Below are 14,099 nucleotides of genomic sequence, written 5' to 3'. Positions count from 1 at the left end.
TCTATCTCCAGTTCATTGCTGCTAGTTTTGTAGAGTATTCAATTGCCCAAGAACACTAGTTATTTATCCTTTCCCCCTCCTGATGGACATTTAGAGCAGGGCCAATTTTTTCTGATTACAAATAGTGCTTCAGTGAACATCCTTGGACATATTTCCAGGTGCACATGTGAGAGTGGCTCTAGGGCATATTCCTAGAAGTGGAATGGCTGACTGGGAGAGTGTGCTCATTTTCAACTTTACCAATTGCCAAATTGCTCTCCAAAGTGATTGTATCAACATTATCTCTTAAAATTCCCTTTTTTTCTTTCCCCATCCACTGGTTCCACACACTACAACTGCCACACATTTTTCTCCTAAAACCACCCCCGGAATCTCAACTCTTTCCTCCAAAACCCTCTCCTCCAGTCCTTAGCCCTGGTTCCACACACTACAACTGCCACACATTTTTCTCCTAAAACCACCCCTGGAATCTCAACTCTTTCCTCCAAAACCCTCTCCTCCAGTCCTTAGCCCCACTCCAGCTCCTACAAAAGCCCAAGAACCAGTCTGACAAGGCCAGAGTGAGGGCAAGGAAGGAACTGAGTCCAGCAGAGCAGAGACCTCTGCATCACAGGAGAGTGGAGGAGGATGGGAGAAATTCTGGAGCCAGGACACGTTAATCATTTGTATGGAGACAATGCTGAATGACATATGCAACTGTCAGGCGCTCCCAGGGCACTGCAGTATCTACTTCTTCCCAGTGGGTCAGGGAAGAGCCCTTAGACAATTTTCCAAAACAATTTTAGGACAAAGGGCAGCCAAACATGTAAAATTCCACACTGTGGCTGGGCGATGGACCCTCAAGTGTCCTCCACCCAGCTTCAGGGGAAGGCTGAGAGCTTCTATGACACCCTCCTCATGTATGGCCAACAGGGAGTTAGGACATGTTGCCTAAGAGTGCTAACAATTCAATGAATAATTCAAATTTATTTTTTAAAATTTCCAAGTATCAACAATTCAAATCCTTTAAAAACTATATAGATAATAATTTAATTTTTTGAGTAATGATTAGAGTATCAACACCAACAATTTTTTGTTTTTGTTTTCTAAATCATGAAGAACAATCCACTTTTTGAAGATGCACAACGTCAATACTTCAATTCTCTTCTAAAAGTGACAAAGGGGGCTTCCCTGGTGGCGCAGTTGTTAAGAATCCACCTGCCAATGCAGGAGACACGGGTTCGAGCCCTGGTCCGGGAAGATCCCACATGTCACGGATCAACTAAGCTCATGTACCACAACTACTGAGCCCGTGTGCCACAACTACTGAAGCCCGCGCACCTAGAGCCCGTGCTCCGCAACAAGAGAAGCCACCACAGTGAGAAGCCCACACACCACAATGAAGAGTAGCCCCTGCTCGCCACAACTAGAGAAAGCTCGCGTGCAGAAACGAAGACCCAATGCAGCCAAAAATAAATAAATAAATAAATTTTAAAAAATAAATAAAATATAAGTAAATAAAAGTGATAAAGGATCAGCATGGCAATGCTCTTTTTTAACCACAATGTCAACAACTTAGTTCTCATCTTAAAATCATTGAAGTGTCAATAATTCATTTTTTTCAACTCTACCTCAACTAAAAAATTTTTTTTGTTAATTCAAAAAGAAAAATAAAAACATGGTCACCTTAAAAAAATTCACTTTTTTAATCTTAAGAGTCAACAATTCTATTATATTTTCTTTTTTCAGAACATTCATACTGGTTATGTTTTAGAAACTTCCACTTTGGGAAAGATTTGTAAAAATCACCCACTTTCCCTCCTCTCTTACACAGCTGCTTCTATCATTTTGATATGCTTCCATCCACTTTTTTTTTCCATCTACTTCTTTTTCTTTCCATTTAGAAAATCTATCACACAGACATAGAAAACAAACTTATGGTTACCAAAGGGGAAAGGGAGGTGGGGGGAAGGATAAATTAGGAGGTTGGGATGAACATATACCCACTACTATACATAAAATAGTCAGCAAGGACCTACTGTATAGCACAGGGAACTATACTCAATATTTTGTAATAACCTATAAGGGAAAAGAATATGAAAAAGAATAGATATATACATATATACGTATAAATGAATCGCTGTGCTGTACACCTGAAATTAACACGATATTGTAAATCAACTATACCACAATTTAAAAAATTTTTTTAAAAAGAAAGAAAACTTATCAACAGTTAGATTCAATGGACATGGACTGAGCAGCTACTGGTATTCTGTGCCAGGCATGGGCAGCGGAGAATGACCTTGACTTGGGCCGGACCCTCGAGATTCTAGTCTGGACGGGAAGCATGGGTGGAGACTTGGTTCATTGTTCTAATGAAGGCCCAGAGTAGTATGGGGCCCAGGGAGCTGGGGTCATACTGCCATGGGAACCCTGGAGTACTCGATGGCCCTCACATCCAAGTGACTGAGACATCAAGGGACTCCTGTGAAACATGAAGCTGTCAAACCTTCTTTTGTCAATTAACACCAAAGACAGTGCTGAGAAACCTCATTCCCTAAAACCAGAGACTGTCAGAAACTTTTTGAAATCATGTCAGGGAGAACAGAACATTCCCCTCTTGTCTGGTGGGTTGGAGCCAGATTTGACACAGAGAAGCAGCCTGGATTACCAGCCCAGGTGCAGAGCTTCAGATAAGGGGTTTCTGGACACAGTAGTTCTATATTGATCTTAACTTTGTGGTGTCCAAGGAAACAAGACCATGAGTTCGCTTCTCAGCCCAAGTCAAATGTTAACCCCTCTCCACACAGTTAGGTTTGCTTTGAGCCTATCAACACTGCTTCATTTCATTTCCACCTAAATTCCACCCTGCCCCCTAACCCTATGATAACCCTGTTTCTTCCTTTGTTTGGCTCCTCTGGGTGTTGTCTCCCTGGCTGCAGCAAGTTAATAAACCAACCTAACTTTGTTAAACTATATCTATGTCCCTGCTGGTCTTTATCAGTTTAGCTTTATCATAAAATCCAAGCCTTCTCCGTTCATTCACTTACCCATTTATTCATTCAGTGAACTTTTCCCCAGCCCATGCTCAATTGTATGTGTTGGAAGCATGGTGAGAGGACAGGCAAGGTCCTTGGCCTTGTGGACCTTGCTTCTAGTGGATGAGATAGAATAATGAACAGTCAATAAAAACAGGGTAACAGGCTATAAAGGAATGGGATGGGTGCCTTTAGAAGGGCAGGGCAGGGACTTCCCTGGCAGTCCAGTGGTTAGGACTCCGTGCTTCCACGGCAGGGGGCATGGGTTCAATACTTGGTCGGGGAACTGAGATCCCACGTGTCGAGGTGTGGCCAAAACAAAAAAAGAATAAAAAATAAGATGGATTAAATAAAAGACTGGATAGATATGTGATTAAAAAAAAAAGAACTGAAGGGGAGGAATGACAATTGGAAGTCCTTACTCAAGTTCAATGCCCCTCATTTTACAGATGGGGAAACCAAGGCTAAGAGGAGGCAAAGGTGGTGACTGCACTGTAGGAGTGAGTGGGAGAAGGGCCCACAGTCGCTAGGGGAGGTGGGGGTAGGGCCATGGCAAGGAGCTCTGGTTCTCCAACCACCAACTCGAGTACCTGGCCATCTAGGAGTTTACTGACCAGTGGTGGCTGTGAAGACAAATGGCACATTTTCCCTTCCCCAGGGACATTGGCTCTGGGGTGATAACCCAGCAGGAGGCACTGAGGTGCCCCTCTTAATTTCGTAGCCCATTCCATTTTGGATAGGCCAGTTGGAAGGAGAACGGGACGGCCAAGTCCCTTCCCTTCAGAAATAAAAGTGAATTGGGAAGTCTGCCTTGGTTCGCATCTCTGCACCTTCTCTTACAGGCTGTGCTATTTAACCTGTGTGCCTTGACTCAAACCAGCTTAGTAAGAATTCTAAATTTCAGTTCTTAACCATGGCAACTGGAAAGTCTGGAAGAGACACACAGGGCTAAGATTCCGCCTCCTACGCACACGGGGTCTCCCCTTGGACAGACTGTCAAAGCTCCACGGGCACATGCTCACTATCTGGGGGGTGGGGGGTCTCTGGGTACACGGAGACACCTAACGGACTTGCGCCCTCTGTCCATCTGGAGTGACTCCACGGGAAGCCATACAGACCACTGACAGCCAACAGCAGCCAGCCAGCCAGCCCTCTTATTTTGGTTTCTTTCCCCTGGGTGGTGCAAAGGCTTACGGGTGTAACCTCAGGGTGGGGCGCTGACTCAGCTGCCGGCAGTCTCCAGGAGTGTCTCGATTCCTGCTTCATCCTCTTTCCATTTTGTTGGGCAAACTGCGGCTCAGAAAGACAAAGGCCTTCCCCGCAGCGGAAAACCTCCTAGGCCGTGCCCAAAGCTCCGCACGGTCGGGAGAACTGGGGACTGAGGGAGGCCAAGAGACCAGAACGGGTTAAGATCATAAAGCTGCGGAGCACCGCCAAGGCCTAGAGAGACGGGGCGCCTCGAACCCGGTTCCCCCTCCGCTCCCAGCTTCCGGGCGGGGCGCGACTTCCGGTTCCGGCGGCGGGCTACAAAGCTTGGTGCCGGGAAGCTGGTTTCCCGTTCCTGCAGCCGGCGGCGGGGTTTCGCGTCTCATCGCCAGCCGCCCCGTCCCCCGGCCCTCGGAGGGGCACCTGCGCAGGTGAACTCCCCTTCCCGACCCCTGCGCCTCCCCTCCCCCGCGCACCGTCGGGTGGGAGCGGGCGGCCCTAGGAGCAGGGAGCCCCTGCCCGCGGGGTGTGCCGGCTGCTCGGCCTGCCGTGGCCTTGGGCCCCGCTTCAGCCCTGGAGGAGTAGGACTTCCCAGCTCTGGAGCCACAGACGCGCCTTTTCCGGCCGGACCTCGGCCCTCTGAGCCGCGCCCAGGTGGTGGGAGGAGTCGGGCTCAGATCCCTGCGGAGACGCCGGGGATTTTTGTACTGGGCTGAGTGGTCCCGCCACCTCCTAGCCTTGTGACCTTGGGCAAGTCCCCTTTCTCCGAGCCTAAGTTTGTCAGTGGAAATGACAGTAACTGTCATACTGGGTTATCGGGAGCATTGGATGAGGGAAAGCTGTTGCGCAGTATCTGGCTTGTAAAGTTCAACAAATGTAGGGGCGGAGGCTGCCGTTAATGGAGATAACCGGGGCGGTAGAGAGTCCTATCGAGAATTTAACCTGAGTGGCTAAGAGGATCACGTAGAGAATGTGAAACGCTTAGCAGAGTGTCAGGTAGGAAATAAGGGTTCTGTAAACTGGAGTTATTAACTGGCGAGGGTAAGCATTCTGTCTGGCAGGGGGGCTTCTAAAACGGATAGGATTTAGAAGCTGGGTAAATCGTGGAGCTGGTCCATCTTTCAGAGCCAACCTTGAAAACTGGCCTACTGACAATTGAGACTGTTCCTAAAAGTCAAGCTTGTAAAAACTTCTGGTGCTAGGAACTAGACGAATTAGTAAAAGGGTGTTTTTCTAAGTGGATTAGGAGTTTTCACACAGAAAGGGTTTGAGCAGGAGGGGAAAACCTGAAAAGTTTCTTCCTCTTGAGTTGTCGCGAAAGTAATATAGGTGTAGTTAAAAAGAAAACAATACAGAAAGATATAAGAAAAATGTTTCCCTCTCACTGTTGCTGCTCCTCAGAAGTAAAAGGAATTTCTTTGATAACTTTCCATGTACTGTTTGGGGATATATCAGGTCATATATGCTTATGCTAATTTTTAATTTCCCCAGATGGGATCATACTACATATACTGATCTGCACCTTGGTCACGGGGTGCTGTGTTATGGACAGCTTTACGTATCAGCTCTCATAGGCCACCTTCATTCCTTACGAGGCTGCATAGTATTCCACTGAGTGGGTGACAGTACTTTATTGAATCATCTCCCTGTTGATGGCTTAAGTTGTTCCCAAGATTTTGCTTTCCTACAGTGTTTCATCCAACCTTTCCTTGACTAAATATTTTCTTTTAATTGAAGGCACCCCTGAGATTTGGAGATATTCTGCTTTTGTCCTTCTTATCACCTGGATTAGTTAACAACTTACTTTTGGGGATGAGCACACCCTGTTGATTGAATAAAAATGCAGATAGCATGAGAAGAAGTGGTGTACTCCAAGAATATCTCCGTGATGGGGTCTAGAATCAATTCAAGGCTCCTAGAAAATGGGTCAGTGAATGTTTAGAGAACACGTGATTAGGAGCAGAGAACCATTTAATTCACGTCAGCTGGTCAGTGTTGTGATTGTTGGCTCTGTCAGTTGTTGCGCAGGAAACAGATTTGAGAATCTGACGCAGGAGAGATTTTAAACATCAACAATTCTGCAATATAGAGTAGGAAAGGACTAATCCTTGGGGGAGGTGGTGTTAATTTAAAAAAGATGATCCTTGTAAAGTGGCTTCATCACAGGGATTATGATTTATGATTGGACATTCCTTGTGTGAAAATTAATATAGTCATTTCTATACTGTCATCTGAAGTCTCTCTTTTTTTTTTCTTTTAAATAAATTAACATAGGATGTGGTTTTCCTGTAAATAATCCCTCTTTGGACTGGGGCTCTAGCCCAAATGAAGCAAAACCTTTTTTCCCAACGTTTCACAGGTATTTGATTTGCCCACCTGACCCCCATCCTCCTTCCTCCCACTACAGCTGGTTTGCTAATCCTGGAGCCGTCAAGCATCCGATGAGTCAGAAATGTATGCTGCTAGGCTTCTGACAAGTTCAATTTCCCATACACGGTGGGAGCTTAGCATCTTGATCTTAACATAAAGGCTTTTTTCCTTTTTTTTTTTAAATTGCCTTAGACTCCATCCTGATGGTAGCTCCTAAAGTACCTTTTAAAAAAAAAACTTATTTATTTATTTGGTTGCATCGGGTCTTAGTTGCAGCAGGCGGTCTCCTTAGTTGTGGGTCGCTGGCTCCTTAGTTGCAGCATGTGAACTCTTAGTTGGGGCATGCATGCGGGATATAGTTCCCGGACCAGGGATTGAACCTGGGCCCCCTGCCTTGGGAGCATGGAACCTTAACCACTGCACCACCAGGGAAGTCCCCTAAAGTATTTTAAACACTTGCTATTCTTTCATTCTCATGAAAGAGAGGGAGGGACATGGAAAAGACAGTAGAATTGGATGTAAATGAACAGACCTTTTTCTCCTGTATTTTAGCACTTCTTCATAATTTGCTTTTGGACATAGCAAATGCTCCATAAAAGTGGCTGGAGGAAGCAAACACCCATGATTTTAGAGATTTCCCCTACAAATCATATGCGTACATGTTTGTATTGGGGGAAAAAATGGATGAAAGATTTTGCAGCTAGCAAGGCCAGCATTCTTCATTCTTTCTTCTTTGAGAATCTACATCGTACATTTTGGCAAACTATTGATACATTTTCTCAATTGTGTCAGTTGATCCAGCAAGAGGAAACAAAAACAGAATTTCTAGTAGCTTTTTTTTTTAACAGTTTATTTATTTATTATTATTATTATTATTTTGGCTGCATCGGGTCCTGGTTGCAGCACATGGGATCTTTGTTGAGGAATGCGGGCTTCTCTAGTCGTGGCATGTGGGTTTTCTCTCTCTAGTTGTGGTGCGCGGGCTCCAGGATGCATGGGCTCTGCAGTTGTGGCGTACAGGTTCCAGAGCATGTGGGCTCTGTAGTTGTGGTGCGTGTGGGCTTAGTTGCCCCTCGGCATGAGGGATCTTAGTTTCCTGACCAGGGATCGAACCCGTGTCCCCTGAATTGGAGGCATATTCTTTACCACTGGACCACCAGGGAAGTCCCTCTAGTAGCTTTATTAAGAAACCCCGTTAAGTTTGAAAAGTTGGTGGAACCTAGGTCTGGACCAGATCCATGTGATCAAAGAGGTTTTAACATCCTTTGTTTTTGCTGACCCTGACTTTTCTCTTTGTGCCTAGGAGTCTGAGAAATCCTTTTCCAGGGTTCTAGAATGGAGACTGAAGGGTACCCAGAGATACAAAGAAATAGAGAAATGCAGAATGATGAAATAAGGTCATCACCAAATGAGAGGATGGCTGAGGAGCCAGAAGTTGTCCTGATAGCACTTCCCCAGGTCCAGGTTCCACCAGAGAGCCTCGATGAAGACTCTGAAGAAGACCTTGAGACTGTGCCCCGAGGGAGTCCTCTCAACCCTGCAGCCTCCAGGCAGAGGTTCCGGCAGTTCCGCTATGAGGATGCAGCTGGCCCCAGGGATGTCCTCAGACATCTCCAGGAGCTTGCTGGACAGTGGCTGAGACCTGATATTTACACAAAGGAGCAGATTGTGGAAATACTGGTGCAGGAGCAATTCCAGGCCGTCCTCCCTGAGGAACTCAGAGCTCGGGCACAGAGATGTCAGCCTGGGGTCAGAGTCACTGGCTAAATCCTACTGCTTGCTTCTTGCCCAGCCTACATGTGAGAAGTAACCAAAGGCTCTCTTTGTTACAGGATCCAACTGCAGTCATGGGAAATCTGAACTTCGGTTTTCTTTGAGCTTGCATTTGACTAGCTGTAATAAGAATTAACCAAAACCTTTTTTTGGCTGAAGCAGCTGTATTTCCTGGGACTGTGAACTCCAGAAAGAGTTTCCCGGCCCTCTTGTAAGGACAGTCAGCCCGCTGCTTGTTTCTGCTCTGCTGAATGCCTCCTTTTTTGCACTTTGTGACATGCTTTAATATATTAAAGCATGTTTTTATGTATCCAAAGAGGTGATTGCTTCAACTTTAATATTCTTGATTCTTGTTGTGGAGGCATGAATGGAAGCTTCTCATTTGGGATGTCCTTGAAATATTAAAGCTCTGTTTTTAGTAAAAATGTCCTTTGATGATTTACCAGTTTAGCTGTTAGTAGTCAGCATTTGAGAAAGGTGAGATAATTATCAGGAGTAGATGTGAGCTCGAGATAAGAACTGTGTGGCATTCGCTGAGCTGGGAAATAGGAACAGGCCTGGCCTTTGTTTTCAAAGTCAGAATTTAAATTGGACAAAACTGAGAGGGGTAAAACAGGGTCATAAGAGGTAACTCTCAGGCAGGGCTGTTTGATTTGCTCTTTCTCCATTTTCATCACCTTTGTTCTACAGCTCGTCTTCCTGTAAGAGGACTCACTCAACCATCTGACAATTCTGCTCTTCCCGAAACAGAGGCCATCCTGGCTTTGTGTGTGTGGAGGCCTGTACTTTGGTTGACAGCTGAGACAGAGCAGTATCTCTGGTTGTGACAGGCAGAGAGGGAACAGCAGCTGCTTCCCCAGCATGACTCAGTCTTGAGGAACCTTTCTGTCTCTGCGGCCTGGCTTTGGGATTTGTAGATCCGTTCCTGTAACACACTTGGTACCAATTCGGAAACTAATCTTTTGGGATAGGGGCTGCTTAACTCCATGCTGGAACTCATGTTGATTCTGCCGATGTTTGTTTAGTACTTCATGTGCCTTTGGGACTCTTCTAGATGCTAGCATATAAATACTATAAAACCAAGTTTGAAGGAAATGTATAGTTTTTGAGGAGAGGAAGAAGCTATCCAAATATATCATTAGACATGCTAGAGTAAAGCTGGTTTTCCTTTTGGCATCTGGTTTTGAGAGAGCACTAAGAAACATGATGACCTAGAGGGGTGGGATAGGGAGGATGGGAGAGAGGCTCCAGAGGGAGAGGATATGGGGACATGTGTATGCATATGGCTGATTTGCTTTGTTGTACAACAGAAACTAACACGGTATTGTGAAGCAGTTATACTCCAATAAAGATCTATTGAAAAAAAATGTTAAAAGCAAAGAGGAAATAGCTAAGGGAAGTGGCGTTTTAATTGAACTTTAGGAGTAGGAGATCACTGGACAGAAGGTGCACCTTTTGCAAAGAGTAAAATTTAACATTGGCGAAGGAGGAACTCTAAGTGTTGTATCTTCAGTACTTCAGTTTGTTCCAAACATTCTGAAGGTATTTCCTTTAGTCTGCAGGCATTAGGAACTCTTGGTGTTAAGGAATTTCCTGACCTGCTCCAGTTTCTCAGCTGCTTCAATGGCCTAGAATTTAGCATGCAAGGAAAGGACCAGAGTTTACAGGTGGACCAAAAAGTTTTCACTTTGTGCGTTTTATTACAAAACAGCTGAGGTTTCCTGGATTGAGTGCACTTAGCACTGGTTTTTCTCAACCTTGGCACTTTGGGACCAGGTAATTCCCTTTTGTGGGGACTTGTCCTGTGGATTATAGGATATTCAGCAGCATCTCTCTCCTCTGCTCACTAGTTAAAAGTAACACCCCCTAGATGTGACAACCAAAATGTCTTCAAACATTGCCAAATGTTCCTTGGGGGCAAGTTTGCCGCTGGTTGAAAGCCGCTGGTTGAAAACCACTGGTTTTAAGGAGGAGAGTTCATCCAGACATGCCACAGATTACCCTCAGGTCCATGGTCTCTTAAGGTTAATGTTGAATTGAGAAAGCTATTGGAAAAGTTGTATGAATTGGGCTTTATGGTTCCTTTTTTCTTTTTTAATTAAAAAATTCTTATTCAATGTTTAAAGGTTATTTTACACTTACAGTTATTACAAAATATTGGCTATATTCCCCCTGTTGTACAATATGTTTCCTTTATGTGTTTGGGTAATGCCACTTACTCTGGCAAATCTTAAGAAGCGTTTTGGTAGGAAGATTAATACTATGCCTCCAACTCTGAGAATGTTTTATTGGGATGGTTGACTGTGTGCCAGGATCTAGACTAGATGCCTTCTTGATTCATTTAATCCTAACTCATGTGAGGTTACCTATTCAGGTAAATACACCTGCTTTACAGATGAGAAAACTGAGAACCGGCAGTTAAGTATCTTGGCTCATAAGTGGTAGAGCTAGAATCTGAGCCTTGGATTTCTGTCCCCTTAGCCTTGGGCTTTTTCCATCATGTCTGCAATCTCCTGTGAGCAAGATGTTTCTTTGGCTTTTCTCATCTTTATGTTACCATTTAAAATAACATTTCTTAGATTCATTTCACACAAAAAGTATGAAAAAACCAAAAAGGGTCCAAATGGTAACTCCTGTTGACATTTTTTTTTTTGCGGTACACGGGCCTCTCACTGTTGTGGTCTCTCCCGTTGCGGAGCACAGGCTCCGGACGCGCAGGCCCAGCGGCCAAGGCTCACGGGCCCAGCCGCTCTGCGGCATGTGGGATCTTCCCAGACCGGGGCTCGAACTCGTGTCGCCTGCATTGGCAGGCGGACCCTCAACCACTGCGCCACCAGGGAAGCCCTCCTGTTGACATTTTTTAAGGTTATAAAATACATTTGCATGTGTATAGAAAAGTCCAATAGTATAGAAGGGTATAAATGGAAAATTTAAAGGCTCTCTTCCCATTAAGTTTCTTATGCATCCTTCCAGAAAATATAAATTATGTAAGCAGATATACATGCATGTGCACACAAATATGTATATCCCCTCCCCACTTTTTTTTTTTGGCCATGCCGTGTAGCATATGGGGTCTTAGCTCCCCAACCAGGGATCAGACCCATGCCCCCTGCAGTGGAAGTCCAGAGTCTTAACCACTGGACCAACATCCCTGTATATCCCTTTTTATTTACACAAAATATGTTATGCATGTTTAGTATGTATATTTTTCATGTCCAGTAACCCTTAGCTGTCTTTTGCTGTCAACATACAGAGGTTTACTGCCTGCCAATGCAGGGGACACGGGTTTGATCCCTGGTCCAGGAAGATCCCACATGCCTCAGAGCAACTCAGCCCGTGCGCCACAACTACTGAGCCTGCAGCTACTGAGCCCGTGTACCTACAGCTGGTGCTCCGCAACAAGAGAAGCCACCACAATGAGAGGCCCGCGCACCACGACGAAGAGCAGCCCCCACTCACTGCAACCAGAGAAAGCCTGTGTGCAGTAACGAAGACCCACCTCAGCCAAAAATAAAATATTAAAAAAAAAAAAAGCAAGGTAGAGGATTCAGGTATGGAGTCAAATCTCCAAAGCATAAGTGAGGTTTAGAGAGGTAAGTTACAGAACCAGAACCTCAAACCAGAACTGGCACAATGCCCAGCGCTGTCTCCCAGCAACCCTGTGGTACCAACGCTTTCTCATGGAAGTGAACTTACAGATGCAAATCCTCACCCCAAACCAACCCAGTAAGAGGAGAAGCTTGAGTTCATCTCCATTTCGTCTGGCTCTAGTCCCAGGCCCTTGCCATGAGGTCACACTGCCTGGATACTAAAGAGTAAACCAACTTTAAGTGTTTCAGGAGCCCTGTGGGGGTTTGGAGTACAGTCATTCCCGCTCTCTGTCGCTGCTACCCAAGATGATTCCTGGTCTTCTCCACCCAGTCGACTTGTTATCACCAATACCAGTCATTGTCATTTCTGAGTCAATGTAGACCCCAATTCTAAAGAACCCTAAACACTTTCAATTCTGTGAGTGACAGGGCAAGAGGAGGACAATGTAGAGGAGCTAGCGGGAAGCATTTCTAAAATGTCTCATGTGTCTAATTTTCCCTTTGTGATTATATTGACTCCAGTTCCATAAGAGAATAATTGCATCTAGTTATTGAAACATGCTCCTGCCAGATGGCTACTGGTCAAAACCAGTGTTCTGACCACAAGGTAATATGAGATTCCTAGCAACTGGCTAGAGCCATGGAAAAATATGTCATCTGTTGGGCAGCTACTCCCTGAGCGGTGAGTGGGTGCCAGGCCCTGGCTGCTGGAAAGGAAGCCAACTCGGGTGTGTGGGGGCCACGAGGAGTGCACGAAAACGGTGGTGGCTGCTGGAGAATTCAAGTGTAACTGGCCTTCCTAGGAGCACCATGTGTGGTCAGTTTCCACAGGCAGCGCAGTACAATGCCCTTGACAATGAGTTGACTATTTTGCTAAGCATTTTCCACCCACCACCATGCATTTATTGGCCATTTTCCCTTGGCCCAAAATGCCCCATCTCTACGCCTCCCCTGATCTTTGCCAGCCTACTTCTATTCGTTCTTTGTGACGCAGATAGCCATGGTCACCTTCGTGAAGCTGCCTTTGATTTCTGCCTTGAATCAGCATTTGAATCCCTCTTGTGAGCTCCTATAACACCTTCCCTTTAGTTCTAAGTCCCTGTTCATTCAGCGAATATGCATTGTGTACCCAATGTGCCATGCCCTGTTTTAAGTCTCACACTGTAATGCGGTGCCTAGTTTGTGTCCCCAAGCAGATTGTGAACCCCACGTAGAGGGAATCTCTGCTCTTGGCCTCCAACACAGGACCTGCATGTGACTGATCTAGGAGTAGCTTAATTTTTGTAGGAGACACATGGTTGCTGCCTGACTTAAGGGGCTTCCTTCTAGTGAACACAAATAACTAGAATTGATGGGAAACAAGCATTTCATTGGGGGCGGGGGAGGGAGATTATTAATTCCTGTTTAAAGCTGGAGATGATGATGAAAATAAGACCCCCCAAAAGAAGAAGGCTTCACTCAGGCTTCACTGGGGTGGCTGGCTTTCTTCTCTGTTCTGTACCTGACATTGCAGTGAGGTGAGGTTAACTGCCTTTGGCTGGCTCTGCTTGAAAGCTCCAGGGCCCCCTTGGTGCCTAGCAACAACCTGACTGCCCAGAATAGTGATTTTGAAGCTGGGTGTGTCTTCTGCGCAGGAAGCCACCAACACCACCAAAGCAGCCAGGGCCTCCCCTTCACTTCCTCTGAGCTAAAACTCCACCTTCAATTGGGGCCAGTACTTAGTGTTTTGGAGCCCTGTCTTAGGATCCAGCACAGATGGGATGTTTCTAGCAAGGGTAACTCCAGCACTTATGAGGTGCATGATCTCAGACAAGTCATGTCACCTCTCTGAGCTCCAGTTCCCACACCTGTCTTGCTTCTGTCTCATTCCCAGCTAGGGTCACCCTAGCACAGCACCGAAAGCACAGAAATATTCAATAAATGTTATTGTATCTGAATCTGCTTGGCTAAGGGAAGATTCAGTGAGTGACTCCTCAGCTGTCCCTTCGATCTTGTTCTTTCCTTCTGAGCCCCTCTCTCAAACAGCTCTGTCTTCTCATTTCTCCACATAAAATCCTGTTTTTATCTTCCCACTCCTCCCCATCTCTCTCCTTATTGCTTACCTTATCCACAGACATTAAACCTCATCATTGAAAAAATTCCA

This window comes from Lagenorhynchus albirostris, chromosome 2 (genome assembly GCF_949774975.1).
Source record: "Lagenorhynchus albirostris chromosome 2, mLagAlb1.1, whole genome shotgun sequence".
Classification (NCBI taxonomy): domain Eukaryota; kingdom Metazoa; phylum Chordata; class Mammalia; order Artiodactyla; family Delphinidae; genus Lagenorhynchus; species Lagenorhynchus albirostris.
Note: the sequence above shows the minus strand (reverse complement) of the source record.